This window comes from Podarcis tiliguerta, assembly GCF_965153285.1.
Source record: "Podarcis tiliguerta genome assembly, chromosome: 3".
Classification (NCBI taxonomy): Eukaryota; Metazoa; Chordata; class Lepidosauria; order Squamata; family Lacertidae; genus Podarcis; species Podarcis tiliguerta.
This window is the reverse complement of record NC_139536.1, coordinates 32554840-32577155: the sequence shown is the minus strand read 5'-3', so window position 1 is coordinate 32577155 and position 22316 is coordinate 32554840.

Here is a 22316-nt window from a genome sequence, read left to right as displayed (position 1 = left end):
AAGGGCCCATTCTGAGCCACTGGTATTTTTCTGGTCAAATCTGACTCTGGCCAGATATTGCCTTAAGGTCTCACCCCAATAACCAGATAGTAATCCTGTAACAATGTTGTTTTGCGTTGATGGTGAAGCCTCCAACATGGATTGGCTGAGCTGGTGTACCATATAATTGTTGAGAATCAGATAACAATTCTGAGCCTCAGAATATTCAGTTGCTCAGGGAACAAGGCAGCTTGCAGTCCAGAACTTATATGGGATAGGAAAATTGTCTATATGGCTGGGATTGAAACCTCACATGGGGACATCTGGGGATTAGAAACAGGTCCTGAGAGTTAGGGGAGCTAAGGAAGTCAAGAGAGACAAGAAAGAGTGCAGTGAGAGAGGAGTCTAAGAGAAACAGTAAGTAAAGGAAGAGGCTTTATTATAGGCAGCTCTGAAGAGGAAGCCTCACAGCACTTGAGGTTAGTAGGGGCTATAAAATCTGATGGAGGTGGGAGGAGTATTGCAGGGGTGGGGGCTGGTCAAGAGACAGAGTGGCTAAAGAAATGGGAGGGAAAGCAGGATCCTGAAAATCAGGAACTGAGAGAAGCAGTCAGTGGTGGAATAAAACTGAAGAAAGGAGGAAATAGTGAGGCCTGGAGGCAGGAGGGCTTTTGTTTGTTTCTTTCACGAGTGGCGTGAATGAAACGAAGATTCCTTGTCCATTGCTGTATGGATCCTGACAGGGGAAGTCTGAAATTACTGGAAGGACATGATTTTGAAAAGGGATTGATATTGCCAAGCCACTTAAAATGGCATAACCTTGGAAATGGATGTACTCAAAACTGATATAAGTGAAACTACAGAGATGGTACAGGAAAATTTGATGCTTGGTACCAATGACAAGATCCCCTACAGCCTGGCCAATTCCACCTACAAACATCGACTTTATTTGCAGCTAACTCTTACTCCAGCTGAAGACAAGATAGTGCTAGCCATCCACCAAACCTGAGGGCAGGAAGCAAGCTTTGAAGGTGCAGGGCAGGGCATGTGGCACAAACAAATCTGTCTTCTAGTATCTCGCTGCTGCTCCCATGCATCAGCCGCCTCACTCTACCTAATGATAGGGCCTCCCTGTGAATCCATTATGGTTTTGAGGGGCTTATGGTCTCAATTTGACCTGAACACACACTATCTACATTGCCTGATTTTAATGGAGAAAATTGCTTGACTTCCACTAAAGAAGTTAATGGAAGAAAATTATGAATAAATAGCAAGTCACTTTTCAGTGCAAAGCCAGTCAATGGAAGTAAAATGAAATGCCACTCCTGGTGAAACGCAGTGGAAGGAATGCTGTCACTGGCTAAAAAGAACCTGTATTGCATCCTTATTACTGCTAACCCCTCTGATCATGCTGTTCCCTTGTGTGAATCCAGTGTGCACAACCCACTGAGAAGTAGATGTTTTTTAGAAAGCCTGAGTAAGTTGGAGGCTTAAGCAAAGTACATTCAGTAGAAATGCAAATTTTGCTGAGAGAAAATCCATAATAATTTACAGAGCCCAATTAATTCTATTAGCACCTATTAGCTTGATTTTCTTAGGTAGCAATGCATTGTTGTTCCTGTCAATGGTTCAGCTAAATGCACAGTTTGTTTGAAATATGGTGGGTTGCAAGTATTGGTGGATGGCAAGGTGGTCTTACATCCTTAAAAAGAAAGCAACAGAGGCATATTTCACCCTAAAGAGTGAGCATATGGGCGAAGTGAACATGCAAACACTATAATGCCCCTTTCCACTTCCAAATAAGTCAAGTAGGATGGTAATAAACATAGAGAGAGAGTTGTTTTACCCCAAAGCAGGGCTTTCTGAGGCCATGGGGAAACAGCTAAGCAAAGAGATCATAAGTGACTATAGCAAAATCAATATAATATTTTGGAACATTGCCATGTCGTAAGCCAAGTGCTGCCTTAGCATTTATTCAATCATTCGTCAATAATAAGTCAGGACAAATGAAAAGGGAATTTAATCAGGAAAAAAGTGATGATACATGTTTCATCCTAAGTATTGGAAACCTAGAAGAATCTGAAATCATCTGTATTTCTCAAATAGCCATTATTATCCCTCCAAAACAGAAATGTTGAGTTTCCTTGGTTAACTCACAATACGATCTGAATTACTGAATGTACAGTAGTTTGCACCAGCTTTGAGTGTGATACAAGGAAAGCAAGTTAATTACTGTATGTTGCGTAGGCTACTTGCTGTTGTTCTGTAGGAACTGTCTGAAGAAATCAATAAAGCCCTATTTTCTTTCCTTTTGTTGGACTGTGAGTGATCCTGATAGCATGCATGAGAGTACAATGAGTGAACAGATTCAGATTTATTGGATCTCTGAGGAACAGTTGAAATAGATTAAATCAGAGGCCGCCTTCTCCGACTGGTGCCCTCCTTATGTTTTAGACTACAACTATCATTCACAGCCAGCAAGGTCAATGCTCAGAAATGATGGGAGTTGTGTAGTTCACAACATCTAGAATAGGGATAGGTAATCTGTGGCCCCTCCAGGTGCTGTTGGCCCATCAGCCCCAGCTAGCATGGCCAATGGTCAGGAATGAAGGGAGTTGTAATCTAACAACATATGGAGGGATATAAGCTCCCTAGCAGAAGGAGGAATAGCTGGATACTATCCTGGAGTGAATACTTGGAATAATCTTTATAAATATAACTGACAGATGGAGAATTGGAAGCTGTTTTGATTTATCTCTCATATCATTTATTTTTCATTCTTTTATTATTTTTATCATCCTCTTTCTTTTTCTTCTTTTTCCCTTGCTGATTTGTTTCTTTTGGTGTCGTCTACTCTGGGTTACTGAGGAGATTGTGTGCACATGAAGGGGATGGATGGATGGATGGATGGATGGATGGATGGATAGTGAAGGACCCTGTGTGAGAGGCAGGGAAGATCTCCCAGGACAGGAGACTGGAAAAAGAAAGAGAAGCTCCCAGGTGAGAGCTGGGAGGGTCCTGCCCAGATCGTGCCACAGGATATTGACCAACAGCATCACCTCTTCAGATCTAGCCAGGTTAGGAAGGGGAACAATCCCTTCTCAATATGAAGTCATCCTTAACCTACAGTGTAAGGGCTTCGTCTTTGAAATTTCCTTTCCTCTGAAGTGGGATTTTAGTATTACAGCTATTTTTTTCTATCCATTTAGCTGTCCAATCTTTCATCGATTAATATGCTAAAGCAATTTCTGCATATGCTAATTCAAATAGTTTTCTGAATTCTAGACACATATAAAGGAAAATCTACCTTGAGTTTAGTAATCACCAGAAAGTGATAGGATATTTAAGGCTCAAGTGTTTCTTTCTCTTCATCCCTTCCTAATTGCAATACTTTCCCGCAGAGTCCAAAATTACTCCCTTTACTCACAGAGGTCAGAACATCAAGCTCTGGAAAAGCAACCTCAGAGAGCCCTTCCTTGTGTGGAAGGATTTTCATTGATCTTGATTAGAGGTCAAAATCAATATTCAAGTCAGAACAAAATGGATCAAGCAACTATTTGCTTACATTTAGAAACTTCAGTGGTGCTATTCATGAAGATGATTACTGGAGGAAAGATGAAATAACAGAAGTCATATTCGATAGTTCATTATTCATTTACTCATCAATACATATTTTGCCAATTTATCCAATGATTGGTTTACGTTGGCTGTAAATGTATGGGTGGTAAGTAATGATGTTACATCATTCTTGTTGCTATGTAGTAATAACCAGGAACAAGCACCAACCTCAAGATTTGGTTCAGTCCCTGATTTGGCACATTGAAAAACAGCCCACCTTGGTCTTAGATACTTCATAGACTGCCCAATTTGGCTTAGAGTCTGTCCAGTTCCATATTGTTTCTTCCCCCAATCATTATAGGGAATGAAAATTAATATAACTTCTTAATCTTTTGACAGAAGTGGATGGAATTTGCAAGCTTAATTGCTCCGCCATAGTGGATAAAGCCTGGCATATTACAAAAAAATAGGTCCAGTGGCTTTTGTGTTAGGCACATTTAAAGTTTTATTATTTTTTAAAAGGGGATGTCTATAACTTTTTATTTTGGATAGAATTTCAATGAAATTTGCAGGCTCTGTCAACCCCTTTGAAGTAATGAATGCTGCCAGATTTCAGAAGAATGGCTGCAGTGGTTTTCCTGCAAGGACAGCCATTAAGAGTTTGGAATGGGTGAAATTAGGAATCAATTTCCCCATGTGTTTTGTGGGCCATTGGCCTTAACATTGCAGACATGAGAGAGCTGAGCCTGGGTAAGAAAGCCTGCCAAATTGCAGACAAATAGGTTTGGGTGCTATTGTGTTAGGCTCCTTTAAAGCTAATTTTGAGAATAAAGTAAAGGTAAAGGTATCCCTGCCTGTATGGGCCAGTCTTGACAGACTCTAGGGTTGTGCACTCATCTCACTCTAGAGGCCGGGAGCCAGCGCTGTCCGCAGACACTTCCGGGTCACGTGGCCAGCGTGACGAAGCTGCTCTGGCGAACCGGCACCAGAGCAGCACACGAATGCCGTTTACCTTCCCGCTATAATGCGGTACCTATTTATCTACTTGCACTTAAGGGTGCTTTCGAACTGCTAGGTGGGCAGGAGCTGGGACCAAACGACGGGAGCTCACCCCGCCGCGGGGATTCGAACCGCCGACCATGCGATCGGCAAGTCCTAGGCGCTGAGGTTTTACCCACAGCGCCACCAGCGTCCCTAATTTTGAGAATAGTAAGAACTTAAAGACATTCCATCTGATTTTAAGCTCGCCTTGTCGGTTAAAACAGAACTCTTTCTTCATCTTCTCTCTTCATCTGGGTATCTTCCTTAAGTTTAGAGACACAAGTGCTGCTGATGCTGCTAAACTGCTCCTTCCTCCAAGGCACCAGAATTGGAGAGCACTAGTAAAATCATCCCCTCTGACCATAAGCTACAGCTGTTAGTTGTGAAAGAACTCACCCTCCTTGATTCTGGTGTTTTCCCTAAGCTACAGACATAAGTTTCGATTCTGTTCCCTCCCCTCCATATTGTTTTTCTTGTATGGCAGGCTTAAAGACATAGTAGATGTTTGCCTGCCTGCAACATTTTTTTTCACTCTTTGGCTCCCTGGATTGCTTTAGAGTTACTTGCTAAGACATGTGCAACCTTGTACAGATCCTGCTTCATCTTGGACAAACCCAACATCCACCTGAGGCAGCCTGCCTTGGCTTGGATTCATCCAAATACACCAATAATACAAGCAAACAATACAGGAATGGATGGACTGGTCCTGCGCCATCCTTACTGTGGACTAAATCATTCCTGCAGGTGGAAGAATGGGCCTCTGGTTTCACTTTACAATTCTAGTTGTAAATTACATGTTGTGAAGTATTCTTTGTAACACGCCAAAGGGCATTAACTTCTTCTTTTTTACACAAGAAAAAACATTCTATGCATGTGTGATTAATAGTTACAGTGGTACCTCTAGTTATGAACTTAATATGTTCCGGACATCCGTTCTTAACCTGAAACTGTTCTTAACTAGAGGCGTGATTTCGCTAATGGGGCCTCTTGCTGCCGCTGCGCCACCAGCACACAATTTCCGTTCTCATCCTGGGGCAAAGTTCTCAACTCAAGGTAACTCTTCCAGGTTAGTGGAGTTTATAACCTGATGCGTTTGTAACCTGAGACATTTGTAACTTGAGGTACTGAAGGAGATAACGGTGTAAAAGGAAAATTACAAAGGTGACGAGAAATAGGAGGACAGGATGGTGTCACAATTGCAACAGAGTTGTGTCACGAGCACACGCTGTAAGAATGTAGAAAAACATGTTGTGTAAAGAGGAACACGTAGCCATACCATATAGCCACATAAGGAAGCAGCTTATGCAGAAAACCGGAGCCAATGATAAACTGCCAAGAGGGCACTAGATGAGCCAAATAAGGAAATGAGGGGAATGGGGTGATGTGAAGGGTATAAAAGATGCTAGCTTGCTTGCTGTAAGTGCCGCCAGCCTTTGGAAGCAATTCAGCTGGTTGCCTCTGCGCAGAACTGAATAAATCCTTTCTCCGTGAACCACACCCTGGTGTTCATTACTCTCCTTTCTCATTCCACGTGGGGCAACGCGCAAAGGGAGACGGGACAAGGTAAAAAGGCTTCAGTACCACTGTAATGCCTCTCCCCCCCCCCACATCTCTTTACTTTGAAGCTTCTGGGGAACTTGAAACCTTGCACACTATTTTGTGATGCTAGGTTGGCCTAGAAAAGATAGTGCTCTAATGCATATTTTGGAATTTTGCATATAGGCCCACGCAGCTATCTTTAATTCAGGATACTGATACAGAGCATCGATTGCTTTGCCTGGGACAAACGCCGAAGCCGTCGTGAACAGGGAGAAAGTACAATCTTGCTTACGCTGACATGCTATTACAACTCACTTGCAGAATTTAGCAATGATCAATAGATGCATATTTTAGAGACGCTTGTTTAGGAGAATTATCAATAACTGCACAGTTGTAGTAGCAATGAAATGTATCTGGGGGAAAGAAATGGACGAACATCGAGCATACGTAACTTCGCAGCTTGAACAAGCCATTACTGAAACCTAGACTAGTAGAATGATTTGTACTTGTATGCATACATAGGCTACAGGCCACTTGTCCAATAACTTTAGTTACCAGTATAGAGATTGAGAGCAGTAATGAGAGGTGGAGAAGAGTTGCTGAATGAGAAGCAGGAAGGGGAGATATTCCGATGCAAAGCAGCAGGGAAGCTACTCTTGCATGAGTGGGAAATGGGCAATATTATAGTAATAATAGGAAAGGTGGAAAGTTGTAGGAGAGGAGACATGAGGTAGCTCTCTGTTGCGAATGCGGGTGATGTGAAAGAAGTCTACAGAAGCAGGTCACCATAACACATTAGTCTCCTGTCACACATGTAGCCTATACTTTGATACACCCACTTCAATTAGGCAATTCTAAGAGGTTGGAATAATCTGCTCATGTGTCAGTATAGTTGGCAGTGTCCTGACATGTTGGAAGCTGTTGACTTTGTGCCTGATGTGATAAATATAATGAAAAGGGAGGAATCCGGAACCAGACACTACTACTTTGTAAAACAAAGCTTTATTGTTATTATTATTATTCCATGTCCATCGTAGGAATACAGCAAAAACAGTTTCAGAGTCAAGGCTGGAGCTCAGGGGTATGATCAGAGCCAGTCCAGCCATTAGGCAGGGTGAGTCCACTGCTTCAGGTGGCAGAAGACCACCCAGGAAGCAGGCCATGGGTACCCTGCCTTCTCTGGTGCCTCCACCAGTGGAGGAAAAGCACTACCGCTATCAGTGTCAATTTGGGACAATATCGTGTGCATTTTGTATGAGATCTCACCCAAAATCAGCACCACCTTGCTCAAAATCAGCGCCAATGGCAATGACACTTCCTTGCCAGTGGCAGGTGCAGCAGGGTTCAAGGTAGCAGCAGCGTGGGCAGCAGCAGGGGCAGATAGGTGGTGGTGGGAGTGGCTGCAGCAGCAGCAGAGCAAAACTGCACTTCCTGTTTCGCCTCAAGCGGCAAAATGAGATGTGCCGCCCCAGGTATGATACAAAGCAAAGGATAGTAACTGAGGATTGGGCAGGGTTACTTCAAATGTTTTGGCTAACCCAATGATATATGTGATATGAAACATACTGCTAGAGGGGAACACTCTGACTTCCCTCTGTTGACCTCTGAAATACAATATGCTAGGGCTCACAAGTGGGGAGAGTGCTGTTGCACTCAGGTCGTGCTTATGGGCAGCGGCGGAGCAAGCTGCTTGGGCACCTAGGGCAGCAGGCATGCCCTGTGCCCAGGGGTGGGGCCAGCCACCCGCAGGGTGGGACAAGCCGGGGCAGGACGCTCCACTGGGCCTCTGAGGAGTTTGCCTGCCTCCTCCCACTCAGCCGCCCTACAGCTGAGGGGAAGGCCGCAGGCGGACCGTTTGGGGCAGTACAGAGCCTGCGGGCGCCCCAAGCCACCGTGTCACTCTCAGGAGAGACGCATGGCTCGGGCACACTGCAGGCCCCACAGTGAGTGCTGCCCGGCACACCCAGGGCAACTCACCCCCACCACACACCCCTTCCTCCACCCCTGCTTATGGGCTTCCCATGGGCACTTGGGAATGAAAATCCTGAGAGATGTACACCAGACAGTAGACCGGAGAAAGGAAATCACATTAGGTCATGCAGGAAAACAGCACTGACTACATGAACTTAGGTGAACTAATATGTATGTGTTTGCATATGCAGCTGAGCTGGAAGAAGATCAGTGATCACAACAGCAGCAGCAGACAGTGGCAGAGGCAAACAAGTGTGGCAATTCATATGCATTTACAAGCAACATTATGAGCAGATGTATGTTTCAAGAATACCATATAATAGCCTGGCACAAAAATAGCGGAAATAATAAAAGAGGGGTGTGTTTGGTCTGGGTAGGATTTCAGGGTGACAACAACAACAACAGCAGCAGCAACAGAAACCTACGCATTTCTGTGAATTTAGCAAATTTCCCTTACAGGCTGTAAAAATAACAGTAGTGGGCAGTACTCAACTAAATTATTGTGCTAGTGCAATTATGAGCATACGTGCAATGAGATCTCCCCCCTTCCTCTTTCTGCACACACCCCTTGCTGTCCCCCAATCTGCTTTGTGGGGTTGGGGGGGGGGACCCAGAACAGATTTAGCAGGTGCGGGGGGGGAGGGGCAGGGAGGAGGGAGGAGAGAACATTTCGTTGCGCAATCAGAAATCCTTGCACTCACAGAACTTTCACAGGGATGGTATAATTTTTACTGGGAGGCCTTTCAAGCTGAAAAGCAGGGTATAAATAAGTTAAATAAATAAATGGCTGCAGTGGAGGCTCGTAAATTGGGCACAAGGCTGTCGCATAAATTAAGTCAAAAAATCTGGCACCGCACCTTTACTAGACTGCAAATTTTGTTGACGTTTATGTTCTTCCAGGGCACCCAGGATTCTGAACACCAGCTTCCCTCACGGAGTTGCATTCTCAAAACCGAAACATTGAAAGGCAATTTAAAACAAACCGAGTCAATCCATATATGTTGATAGGCGAGATTTGCCTTTCATGCTGCTGGTAACCTCCCCACCGTCATTTTATAGAGCATCTACTATTTAGCAACTACCTGAAAGTTTATCAAAATGAGAAAAAGCAAGAACTGTGGTTATCTTCTTTAAGCTTCCTGGCTCCATCAGGTTCTGGAATGCTAAACCAATAGACTCCTTTGAAGTTTCTCAGTATCTGGTTTTCCTGGGTATAAAAGAGCAATTGATAAAGTTGCAGTCTGAAAAGTTCAACAGAAGTGGAAAGTTGCAGAGAGAAGGAGGAGGGAGAGAAAGAAGCAGTTCTGAGCCTGCAGACTGAACCCAAATGTCTCACTGTGCTCTTATTTTCATGTTTATCTTCAAGGACTGGATACAAATTTAGATTTTATCCTTTTTAAAAAGAAAGAAAGAAAATGCTGCTGAGCAGCAGTTTGTTTTGTTGCAATTAATATGTAGTTAGGGTAATGTAACGTAGGATAATGGAGTCAGAATCCAAAGTAAAGTACACTTTCTGATTATTTTATCACATTCTTCTTAAAACCTGCATCACCTTTGAAATGCCTCTAGAGCAGAAATCTCTAGAGACAAAATCTCAAAGCGACTTACAAGTTAAGAATGGAAGGGTACCTTTAACAGCCAAAAAGGTAATAAAGCCATACATTGTAATAGAAGTGTTCACACACACCCAAGCAATAATGTGAAGGAAAATATCCCTCCCTACCACACGAAGAACAGGCCCAAACTTAAACCACATCAGGATTTGAATAGCTGAGAAAACAACTCCCTTAAAGCCAATAATGTTGGTACCAGGCAAACCTCCTGGAGGAGAACAAGTGTGAGGCCACCACTAACTGTGCTTCAGCCTTACCTGGGTTGAGCTTCAGTTTCTTAGCTCTCATCCTGTTCATTACTGAAACTAGGCTCTGGTTCAGCACATTTCCCCACCAAACCTGCCTGAGATGCTGAGCTGTATGTCATCAATACATTTATGGGAATTCATTCCAAGTATCTGGATAGTTCCCCTCGGTGGTTTCATGTAGATATTAAATGTAGACAAGATTGAACAACACAGAACCCTGAACAATACCCTGTAAGAACCATTGCTCCAGAAGATGACTGGCAAAATTGAACATGAAGGAGATGGCTAATTGGGCCAAGGAGGTGATCTATGCCTCATTGAGAGAAGATGTGGTCCTGGGCTGCCTGAAAGATGACTCCTTAAGAAAGCCTCCCTGGGACAACCATAAGATCAGAACAACTACAGACCTGTCACTTGTGTCCATTTCCTGGACAAGGTTCTCCAGTGGGTGGTCACTGACCAGATCTAGGTATTCTTAGATAAGACTGATTTTCTGAGTCCATTTCAACAGGGTAGTTCAGCCCAGTTTTGGCACTGAGATTACCTCAGTTGCCTTGTATTATGGATTACCTGTGTCAGAAAATAGGTGGGGGAGTGAGTCGCTGTCAATACTCTTTGACATCTTAGAAGCTCTTGATACCATTGATCATCATCTCCTTTTTTGGAGCAGCTGCCCATGAGTTGGGAGAGGCGAAGTGCTAGTGGGAACTTTGTTCATGGACCATCTTCGGAAGAACTACTGGGGAACTGTTTCTTGCATAAAGACCATCACAGGTGGTTAGAAAAGACACAGGGCACCTTTTCCCAACCTAGTATCTTCCAGATCTTTGGACCACAACTCCCATCATCCCCGATCACTGCCTATGGCGGCTGGAGCTGATGGGAATCACAGTCCAAAGTATATGGAGGGTACCAGGTTGGCTTGGGGACTGTGCATCTTTCATAATTTATTCTTGGAATTGTCTGTCTCTACAAATAAAAAGTAAAGGTACCCCTGCCCGTATGGGCCAGTCTTGACAGACTCTAGGGTTGTGCGCACATCTCACTCAAGAGGCCGGGGGCCAGCGCTGTCCGGAGACACTTCCGGGTCACGTGGCCAGCGTGACATCGCTGCTCTGTCGAGCTAGAGCCGCACACAGAAACGCCGTTTACCTTCCCGCTAGTAAGCGGTCCCTATTTATCTACTTGCACCCGGGGGTGCTTTTGAACTGCTAGGTTGGCAGGCGCTGGGACCGAGCAACGGGAGCGCACCCCACCGCGGGGATTCGAACCGCCGACCTTTCGATCGGCAAGCCCTAGGCGCTGAGGTTTTTACCCACAGCGCCACCCGCGTCCCTACAAATAAGTACAGATAATTCCAGTCCCTGAATCTTCTTACCATCTGACTTTGCAATTATACCATTCCTAGATGTGATAGACCTATTAGATTCACTGGAGGCCACAACTTAGAACTAGAGTTTTACCACTTAACTGGGGGATGATATTCTCCAGGGAGAGCAGGCCAAGCTGGTAATCATCCTTCCTGACTACTGCTGGAGCAATACTTAATCTGTAATGAATGCTGGTGCTAATTTGCCAGCTATACTTTTTCATGACCCCCAAAATAAGCAGTGGAACTTAATAAAACAAATTTGGCTAGTTATTCATTTCCTCCTGAAAATCTGAAAATGTTTGATTTTTTTTGGAGTGAGACATTGATGATAAAGAAAATGCAGATTCTAAAGTTGAGCAGATGCCTTTGTGGATAAAAAGGCCTTTTCTGTGTTGGCACCCAAATTATGGATCTCTCCCCAGATGTGCATGCCTGTTGCCAATTCTCTTATCCTCTAAGCACCAGGTGAAACAAATCCTCTTTTTCTCTATGTTATTAACAGTACATATAATCTTCTGGTGTTTTATCTTCCCTTTTTAAATGTTTATCTTTTTACAGATGTGTTTTTCTCTTTTACCTGGTGTTCTTAGCATTGCACTTATTGGGTTTTATTACTGGATACCCACCTTGTAGCTATTTTATAGCCATTTTATGTAAAAAAAAAAAGTTGAGGCATGCTACTAGTACAGTGGTACCTCTGGATGCGAATGGGATCCGTTCCGGAGCCCCATTCGCATCCTGAAGCGAACGCAACCCATGTCTGCACGTGCATGCATGCACAAGTCGCGATTCACCGCTTCCACACATGCGCGTGACGTCATTTTGAGTGTTTGTGCATGCACGAGCGGCAAAACCTGGAAATAACATGCTCTGTTACTTCTGGGTCACCGCAGAGCATAACCTGAAAACACTCAACCTGAAGCACGTTTAACCCGAGGTATGACTGTACCTACCAAAAAGTATACTTCAAAGTGAACAATTTCAAAATTGTTTAGCAGAATATGCCTACTGCATCAGACCCCCTGGTCCATGGATTTGCTTGCGCATTGCCAATTGACCTGAAAAACAAGTATAATCAATGGAGTTAAATCCTGGAGGGTATGGATATGGTGTTTTTCATTTGCCACTCTAGGTCAGTTTTTGGCTGATCCTTCCATATTCTACTAAGGGAGCAGATCAATTTGAGTGATGGCCTAAGCATTTTTCTTCATTTGGCTCTAATGCAAAGCACTTGTGGATCCCTCGCAGTGAAAAGGCATTATACAAGCATTATTGGTATATTATTACCCAGTCATAGACAATGTCATATTGTTTCATGACTTGTTCAACAGGCATCAACATTTCAAAAATACCAGACAAATGTCTTTTTATTTGACCTTTTTAATGCACTGCTGTAGATCATTTGTGGGCTTAACAGCTTTCAAAACACTGATGTGGGTGTGCTTGCGAAACAGATATGTCCACGCTCTCCCCCACCCTTCCTCAAATGCCATGAGAAATTATTTAAGGAAGTCTTAATGAAATGCATCTGTCACTTATGAAGATAAATGGCCAGAGTATGGCTTTCCATTACTGGAAATGGCAGAATTAAATTAGAAAATTACAATCCTCAGCATCTTCCCTGACTTGTTTTTGCATAATGTGTTAGAAAATATGCCCACATAGGCAGAATGCTGCAGTACCAGCGGAGCATGTCGTAAAACAAGACTTTTTAAAATAGATGTTTTGTTAATTTGCAATGGAGGAATTTTCTCCTGGGGGTAATTCTGGCGTTCTCCTGGCCATTCAAATTCCCAATTAGCAAAAGAGAAAGAACTAAATTAGGATTTGAAAAGGGGGGGAACCCCAATCTCAAGTGATAATCTCTTATAAAAATCAAATCATTGGTAGCAGGGGAAAGTATTAAATGTGCTAATTTACTTAGCTGGGAGTGAGGGTGGTGTTTGGGAAAGGGAGGAAGGAAAAAAGTAAAAGCATGTGTCCCTCAATCTGGTGTGAGGAGGGATGTATGCTATCGTTCCCCCAAACTGTGGTGGCCCCATAAAATTACAGAGGAACTCCCTGAAAACTGAGAAGTGGAAACTTGAAAATGAGATAAGAAAACAATAGTTTCTGTTCTCCTGTTGCTTGAATCATCAAGTTGGTTGTTTTTAATTGTATTTAATAAACATGTTTGTTATAAGAGCAAATGTTGACTATATCTTTATGGTTGTGTTAGTTAATTTGTTTTGTTTTGAAAAGTAATACAAAATTAGTAGCTGTTATAATAATAATAATAATAATAATAATAATAATAATAGACATGCGACAGATGTTATTGCTAGTAATAGAGCTTGTGCTGGCTGTTGTCGTAAATAGGGCTGCCATCCCAAGCACTTTTGCACCAGGCTGGGGGGTTTGGTTGAGCAGAGGGAGCCCTGCAGGCCTCTGCCTTCCTCTGCCCACAGAGTGATGTCAGTGCCACTCTGATGAGTTCCTCATTCTGCCTGCCAAATGTGTGGTCAGAAATACTGCTGACAGGATGCCTGCCCGCTGCAGCCCACAAAAAGAGAGCCCAGGGAGAGGTAGGGGCTGAGCTGAGCTAGGATCTGCTAGATCATGGGTAGGCAAACCAAGGCCCAGGGGCCGGATGCGGTTCAATCGCCTTCTCAATCTGGCCTGCGGACGGTCCGGGAATCAGTGTGTTTTTACATGAGTAGAATGTGTCCTTTTATTTAAAATGCATCCCTGGGTTATTTGTGGGGCCTGCCTGGTGTTTTTACATGAGTAGAATGCATCTCTGGGTTATTTGTGAGGCATAGAAATTCGTTCATTATTTTTTCAAAATATAGTCCGCCCCCCCCCCCCAAGGTCTGAGGGACAGTGGACCAGCCCACAGCTGAAAAAGTTTGCTGACCCTTGTGCTACATCCTGAGCTGGCCCCTCTGCCGTCACATGACAGAAGAAGAAGAAGAGTTTGGATTTGATATCCCGCCTCTCACTCCCTTTAAGGAGTCTCAACATTCTCCTTTCCCTTCCTCCCCCACAACAAACACTCTGTGAGGTGAGTGGGGCTGAGAGACTTCAAGGAAGTATGACTGGCCCAAGGTCACCCAGCAGCTGCATGTGGAGGAGAGGAGACGCGAACCCGGTTCCCCAGATTACAAGACTACCGCTCTCAACCACTACACCACACTACACCACACCACACCACATCTGGCCCAGCTGCTGTACCTCCCCTGCTGCCCTGCCAGGGTGAGCAGCAGTCCCTACACACAGTTCAGCCTCACTGCTCTCCAGCCACTGTTTGATTTATAGCCTAGGCACGTTAGCTACAAATCTCATTATTCAGCATCCCCTCAAAACCTATGCCAATGGATTTGTTTGTTTGTTTTGCTTTCTTGTGATATTTGAACGATGAAAAACAATACACCTGATGAGCTGAACTGCAGCTCACAAACCATAGTAACTTTGTTAGTCCTTAAGGTGTCACAAGGTTTTCCCAGTAGTGATGTATGGAAGTGAGAGCTGGACCATAAAGAAGGCTGATCGCCGAAGAATTGATGCTTTTGATTTATGGTGCTGGAGACTCTTGAGAGTCCCATGGACTGCAAGAAGATCAAACCTATCCATTCTTAAGGAAATCAGCCCTGAGTGCTCACTGGAAGGACAGATCCTGAAGCTGAGGCTCCAATACTTTGGCCACCTCATGAGAAGAGAAGACTCCCTGGAAAAGACCCTGATGTTGGGAAAGATTGAGGGCACAAGGAGAAGGGGACGACAGAGGATGAGATGGTTGGACAGTGTTCTCGAAGCTACAAACATGAGTTTGACTAAACTGCGGGAGGCAGTGGAAAACAGAAGTGCCTGGCATGCTCTGGTCCATGGGGTCACAAAGAGTCGGACACGACTAAACAACAAAGTTTGCTGTGTGTGATTTAAGAAGGGTTGCTTTTGTGTCCTCCACCCCCACTCCCTGCCCACCGCTGCCAATAACACATATCCTAGGAATTCCCTCCCTTGCCACCCAATAGAAGCATAACCTTCTCCACTTCTGATGCCCAGCAAGTGCACTGTCTTTTAAAAAGTCATTTACCAAACTACATCCAAGCAAACTAAAGGTACGAAGGGGAAATGGCTTACAGCTTCCCAGTGGTCAGGAAAAAAAGTGTTCAAAGAGGTAATTAAAGCGATTTGCATTTGGGAGTTTGCAGAGAAGATAAAAGGTCTATCATTGCTTTGGGTTTCTTTCCCTCCCCCCAATTCTGCCCAAGCTGTCTTTCCCAGTAATACCAAGAGATCCCTTCAAAGGGGAGGCTTGAAATGAAAGGGGAGAAGATTGACAGGACGCTTTGTTTGTTTTGAAGTCTTTTCCACATTGCCTCTGATTCATAGAGGAGATTGCAATGCAATGCAATGAAATAGACTTTAAGGAGGTTGAGCAATCTCCAAATTCCCTTCGATTTGATTCGAAGATCCTTTTAGCAGCATGCAAAGTGTACAGGTATTACCAGAGTATATGACAGGAGCAAACGTTAAGACCTGATTCTCATGCTAATGTTCACCGTCGGGGTGGCAAGCGTAAAGGTGGCTTTTGTTCTGTAATGCAATTCATTTAAGTGTATGCATAAAGACATACAGTACTTGTAAAGAGTATCTTACATAATGTAGTTTCCAGAGATGTAGCTGTGTTAGCCTGTTGAAGCAAGAACAACCGAGACTCTTACGGCACCTTAAAGTTGAACAAATTTATTGTGGCATAAGCTACAGGTGTACCTGTCTTTCTATCTATTGTTACTGATATACTTACAGGTATGTAATAGAAAGTGTGATCAGAAGTAAATGAAATGCCAGAAGTACAGGTGGTGGTAATTGCATTATTAATAGTAGCTGATGACAAAAACAGTTGTTGATAGCACAGACATCCTGGCATTAGTGAGCCAATTAACACATGTAATGTGATTTTTTTATTTTAAAAAATGTCCCAATGCAATCCACAAGTGATAGCACAGAATCTCTAGGTGAATTGCATTGGAGGTGTCATGTTGCAATTTCCATTTCAAGTCCCTTTGTTCCAGGCTGCTGCTTTAAGATCACAGTCTCTCGCAGCCCCTTAAAGACTATCAAAGTTACTATGCCATAAGCTTTTGTGGACACTGGCTTGTTTGTCCTATGTAATATGTGGAAGGGTGTTGCATAGCTCACATTGGAATATGAGATTCAAGGATGTCTACATAATATAGCTGCCAACATCTAAATCACTTAGAAGCTGGTTCATGCATTTAGCTGTACAGTATATAAACCAACACATCGTCGCTGTAATTGTCATTGTCGTGAAACTGCAGGCTGCCTGCCTTTTTCCTTCTGAAAAGTTTTGCCATCATGGGCTACAGGAGAGGCACCATCTGAAAACTGAGAGGAAGAACAAGGTAATTAGGGTGGCTACTTATGCATCACCCCCAAAAACAGGAAGAACGAGGACACAGATCTGCATAAAATTTGTGTAAGCTACTTTACATGCAAAGACGCAAATTGATAAATTACTGCTCTAGTTCAAGTAGAAATACCATAGTGAAGAAGGCAGTGACCAGGTGATCTGTGGAACTGCTCAGTCTGTTTCCTAGGTGCTCACTGATAATGGGCAATTTCCAAGGCCCCGGATCTCCCTTCTTGGGGTTCCTTAACTTTAAACCCTGCTTGACCTTCAAATAGAGCCCCATTTCAAACCATAGCTGTCAAGTGTCCCTTATTGGAAGAGACAGTCCCTTATTCCAGCGCCATGTCCTGCTGCTGTCCCTTATTGATGGATGTCCCTTAAATGTCCCTTAAATGATGTCCCTTAAATTTCAAAGGAAGCAGCTCCTCTCCCTCTCTCCCAGCCGGCCAGGGAGGAGGGAGGCTCCAACTGTGTTGCTTGGCTGCATTGCTCACCCAATAAGAAGTCTAAGAACGACTGGGGGGTGGAGCTTGCATGCCTTGTGTGTGGCTAGTTAATGCAAGCTGAGGGGTTTTTTGAATGCTGGACGCCATTTTGTTGCATGTGCTGCTGCAAACTTTGCAGTGCAAAGCCAGGCCGGGGAGCCATCTTAAGTTGAGGCTGCATAGGCCTTGTGGTGCATGTGATTCAGATTCTATTCAGTTGAACCTCTGGTTACAAAGTTGGTTGGACAGTGTTCTTGAAGCTACCCAGCATGAGTTTGACCAGACTGCAGGAGGACAGGAAGACTGGAGTGCCTGGAACAGGTAAGGCTGCAGGTCCCTTATTTTGGCTGCTGGTCCCTTATTTTCAAGGCTGCCGGTCCCTTATTTTCAAATCTGTAAGTTGACAGCTGTGTTTCAAACAGATGACTGCCCTCTGAGAAACCTTTGTTGTTGACTATGATTAGACAACTTTCTGTAGCCTTCCACCTGGGAGAAGGCACCCTTCTCTTTCAGGGTCACGTGTCTCTTATCTGCAACTTTCAGACCAACTGCACACAAAAACATGTGAGGAGATTAAGTTATTTCTATTTAACTCACATCAACACTTTAATGGCTGCCCCACAGCTATCTTTCTGAAATTTGCCAGCAAATTTTATCCTATTCTGCCCCAAAGTAAAAAAAGTTATAGGCATTTCTCCTTTCAAAAAACAAACTTTAAAGGTGACCAGCACAAAACCCTAAGACATATTTGCCTGAAATTTGGCAAGCTTTATCCACTACAGTTGCAAATATCATCCACGTCTGCCAAATAGAAAAAAGTTATAGCATTTATATTAAAAAATCACAATAGTGAAGGGGAGGGAATAAAACAAAATTGAACAGACCCTGAGCTGAACTAGAACCTCAGAATAAGGTGGATAATTTTCCAAAGTGCTGGAAAGGGGTGTTAACTAAATTTTGTGGTTGGCTCATACTCCTAATAATTATGTTCAGGTCTGCACTTTCATTCAGGAGGTGAGAATCAGGTCAGTTCACATCAGAAATCACAAATAATGAATTCCTCAAGCATCCCTGTTGGGGATAAGTAACAGCTGGCCCAGCTACTGCCAAAAAGGACAGCTGAGTGGCAGTGAGGACTGGTAATGATCTTAAGGGCCAAAGAGAAGGAGGAAACATCTGCCAAGAGAAGCAAAGTTTGGCAAAGCCAGCTTGAAAGAGAATCTGGAGCTGGCACTCAGAAGAAGAAGAGGAGTTTGGATTTGATATCCCGCTTTATCACTACCCGAAGGAGTCTCAAAGCGGCTAACATTCTCCTTTCCCTTCCTCCCCCATGACAAACACTCTGTGAGGTGAGTGGAGCTGAGAGACTTCAGAAAAGTGTGACTGGCCCAAGGTCACCCAGCAGCTGCATGTAGAGGAGCGGAGACGCGAACCCGGTTCCCCAGATTACGTGACTACCGCTCTTAACCACTATACCACACTGGCTCTCACACTACACACACTCAGCCATCTATGGAGCTAGAACTCAACAGTACAGTGGTACCTCGGGTTACGTACGCTTCAGGTTACAGACTCCGCTAACCCAGAAATAGTGCTTCAGGTTAAGAAGTTTGCTTCAGGATGAGAACAGAAATCGTGCAGTGGCATCAGGAGGCCCCATTAGCTAAAGTGGTGCTTCAGGTTAAGCTCTGTTTCAGGTTAAGTACGGACCTCTGGAATGAATTAAGTACTTAACCTGAGGTACCACTGTATGGCTAAGTGTTCAAACTTATTCCCACCCTCCTGAGTGACACCTCGGGTTGTATTCAATGTACCACTAAGGTGAACGTTCTAACAGCACAAAGATTTCGTCTTGCGTGAGTGAATGTTCTCTTCTGCTTCCCTTCCACATTCGCTAAATCTGTTCTAGGTTTCCCCATAACCCTCCAGAGCAATTTGGAGGGCTGTGGGGGGCACATGTAGGGGAAAGAGGAGTGGAGAAAACCTTCTTGCACTAGCTTTAATCCTTCCACTAGTACAAAATGTGAGCTGAATGCCACCACGGGTTACTTATATAACATTACCACTCACATTACAGGCAGTGGATCACATGGACTATTCAAACATCTATTTATTCTACAGTATTATGAATTGTTTCCACTGATGTCATAACATTTAGGTGGTGGAACGAAGCCCTCATTGATTCAAAATATGAAATTTTATTCCTCTCCATTAAAGTCCACTGTTTTTGACAGTCATGCATCGACTGATGGAAGAGAGTCACTGCCCTGTTTTCTGATGATATTATTCCTATCATCCATCAACAACTTGCCCATTAAATTGTAATATTCATCGGTGGGGGAGTCGGCAGGGGAGTCTATTCCATTTTTTAAAATCCAGAAAAAAGGGGTAAAAGAAATCAATTTAATAGAACATCTCACTATCATATACACCATGCCATTTAAGATCTTAGTTATGTCTTTCCAACTTGGGTTTCATTTTTATTTTTTTATGGCTCCAGAACAAAAACTTTTCCCGTTAACTAGTTCAGACAAACCCTTTTGGCTCAGGAAAAAAAAAATGCCCCAAAGTATAACATTTTATAAGCAGGTTATTTTCCAATTACAAGGGGTGGTATCCAATTCTGTCCATCCATAGGCAGAAGGAATCTGTCAGCAGAAGAGGAAAAAGAAACAACTTTTAGCCATTTGTGCTCCCTGCTCCAGCAGCCCACCCACCCCCCTAAATATTCTCCAGAGACTTGGGGAGCCTTCCAAAGCAGGCTTACAGGACTTGAGGGAGGATAGGAAACCTGATGCTTAGTTACCGTATTTTTCGCTCTATAAGACGCACCAGACCACAAGATGCACCTAGTTTTTGGAGGAGGAAAACAAGAAAAAAAATATTCTGAATCTCACAAGCCAGAACAGCAAGAGGGATCGCTGTGCAGTGAAAGCAGCGATCCCTCTTGCTGTTCTGGCTTCTGGGATAGCTGTGCAGCCTACATTCACTCCATAAGACGCACACACATTTCCCCTTACTTTTTAGGAGGGGAAAAGTGAGTCTTATAGAGCAAAAAATACGGTACTTACTGGTGGGCTAAAAGGCGGAGAAGGATGGGAGAGAGGCAGTTTGTTGTCTAGCACACCTGCCCTCCCAGCTCCCAGTAACCTTGTTTGCTTAAAGAAGACAAACCTCCAGCAAAAACCAGCTTATTGGGAAGCTAGCAAGGAAGTTCTCAGTAGCAGTGACTCTTTTTAGAACTAAGTCTATTGAGGTGTAAAACATGCAGCTCCCCTTGATGGGGAAATGGAGAAGGGACACCACCAATAAGAACTGGCCCTTTGGGGTTGTCATTTTTTTGCTTTTATTTTGTTGACTCGTCGTCATTTTAAACTAGGCTGTTACGTAGCAGTATGGAGTTGTTCTCCGTACTGCTGGTGGGGTCACTAGCAGAGGAGCCATGGAAGTTTCATTCTCCAGGGTGCTAGCCTGCGGTTGTGGATCTTCCCTGCTTGGTCTCCACCCCCATCGTTCAGCCCGGACACTGAGATCCAGCGCCGAGGGCCTTCTGGTGGTTCCTTCATTGCAAGTGAAGTTACAGGGAACCAGACAGAGGGCCTTCTTGGTAGTGGCACCCAACCTGTGCAACGCCCTCCCTCCAGATGTGAAGGAAATAAGTAGCTATCTTATCTTTAAAAGACATCTGAAGGCAGCCCTGTTTAGGGAAGTTTTTAATATTTAATGCTGTTTTGTTTTTAATACTTGATTGGAAGCCGCCCAGAGTGGCTGGGGAAACTCAGCCAGATGGGCGGGGTATAAATAATAAATTATTATTATTATTATTATTGGGTGGGAGCATAGCTGTCAACTTTTCCCTTTTCTTGCGAGGAATCCTATTTGGAATAAGGGAATTTCCCTTAAAAAAAAGGGAAATGTTGACAGCTATGGGTGGGAGACAGAAGCAGGTGAGTGTTGTGTGCCACGTTTGTAGGATTTCAACCCCATCTTTTATTTTTATTCAAGCCATGGCTATTATAATCTGGGCTTCTAAGTGTTTGGTCTGCTGCTTTGTCAGCTTCAGTGAAAGAGGAGACTGGTTTCTGTCCCAGGGTGAGAGGCTGTTTATGGACCCTCTGCCCATGAGGGAGAGACAGGCGAGAGTTAGGGAAGGGTGTCCTGGAAAGACACAGGAAAACAGATGGACTGATAATTACCTCTCCCAAGGAAAGGAGGAGTGGGTTTCCTAAGTCATACTGACTTCAGAGACTAACCATAGCTATAAACTGAGGTCAGCAGTGGCCTGTGTGGTGGGGCCACCTTCCCAACATCAGAATGGCTGCCGTTTACCTAGGTGGGGATAGAGTGAGGTAGGCAGGCATGGATCCACCACCAAAAAACCCCCAAACCCTGGATTGACACTGCTGGTGCACCTGTGTAATCACAACCTCGCTGTCAGCCTGTCCCACCCAGGTAAGCTGCAGCATTGCTGATGTTAGGAGGTCAGCTCTGCCCTGCCACACAACTGCTACTGATTGGTGCTGAGCTTGTGCTTGTGTTGACATTTGATGAATGGATGAAAAACAGAACTGGGCATTAGCGCCTGCCTTTCGCAGTTACTGTGGGCAAGTTGGCCTCCTATTAATGAAGCTACTTAGTTTACAACAAGACCCACTTTCCCTGTGATGCTTTTCAGAGACTCCTGCTTTGCCCAGCCATCTGTTGAGTGAAGCTAAACGAGCCAAGGAATTTAGTGACATGCTCAGGGGACAGCCAGATTCTGCATTTGGATAACACTTCTAACAGGTAATGAGAGTCCAAGGTCTTGCCGAAACACCAGTCGATCCTTGCAACAGTTGGTGCCAATAGTAACACCTTGAACTGGTAACCTGTGCAGGTCTCTGAGCAGAGGTGTCATATGCTGGTAGGATCTCACTCCTGCCAGCAGCTGAGATGCAGCCTTCTGTACTAGCTGTGGTTTCCATGCAAAGCGCAAGGGAAGCCTCACATACAGTGCATAGCAGTAATCCAGTCTTGAAAGCACCAGTGCTTAAACTACTGTGGATCAAGCACTCCTGTTCCAGGACATGCAACTGGCAGATTCCTTGAACATGG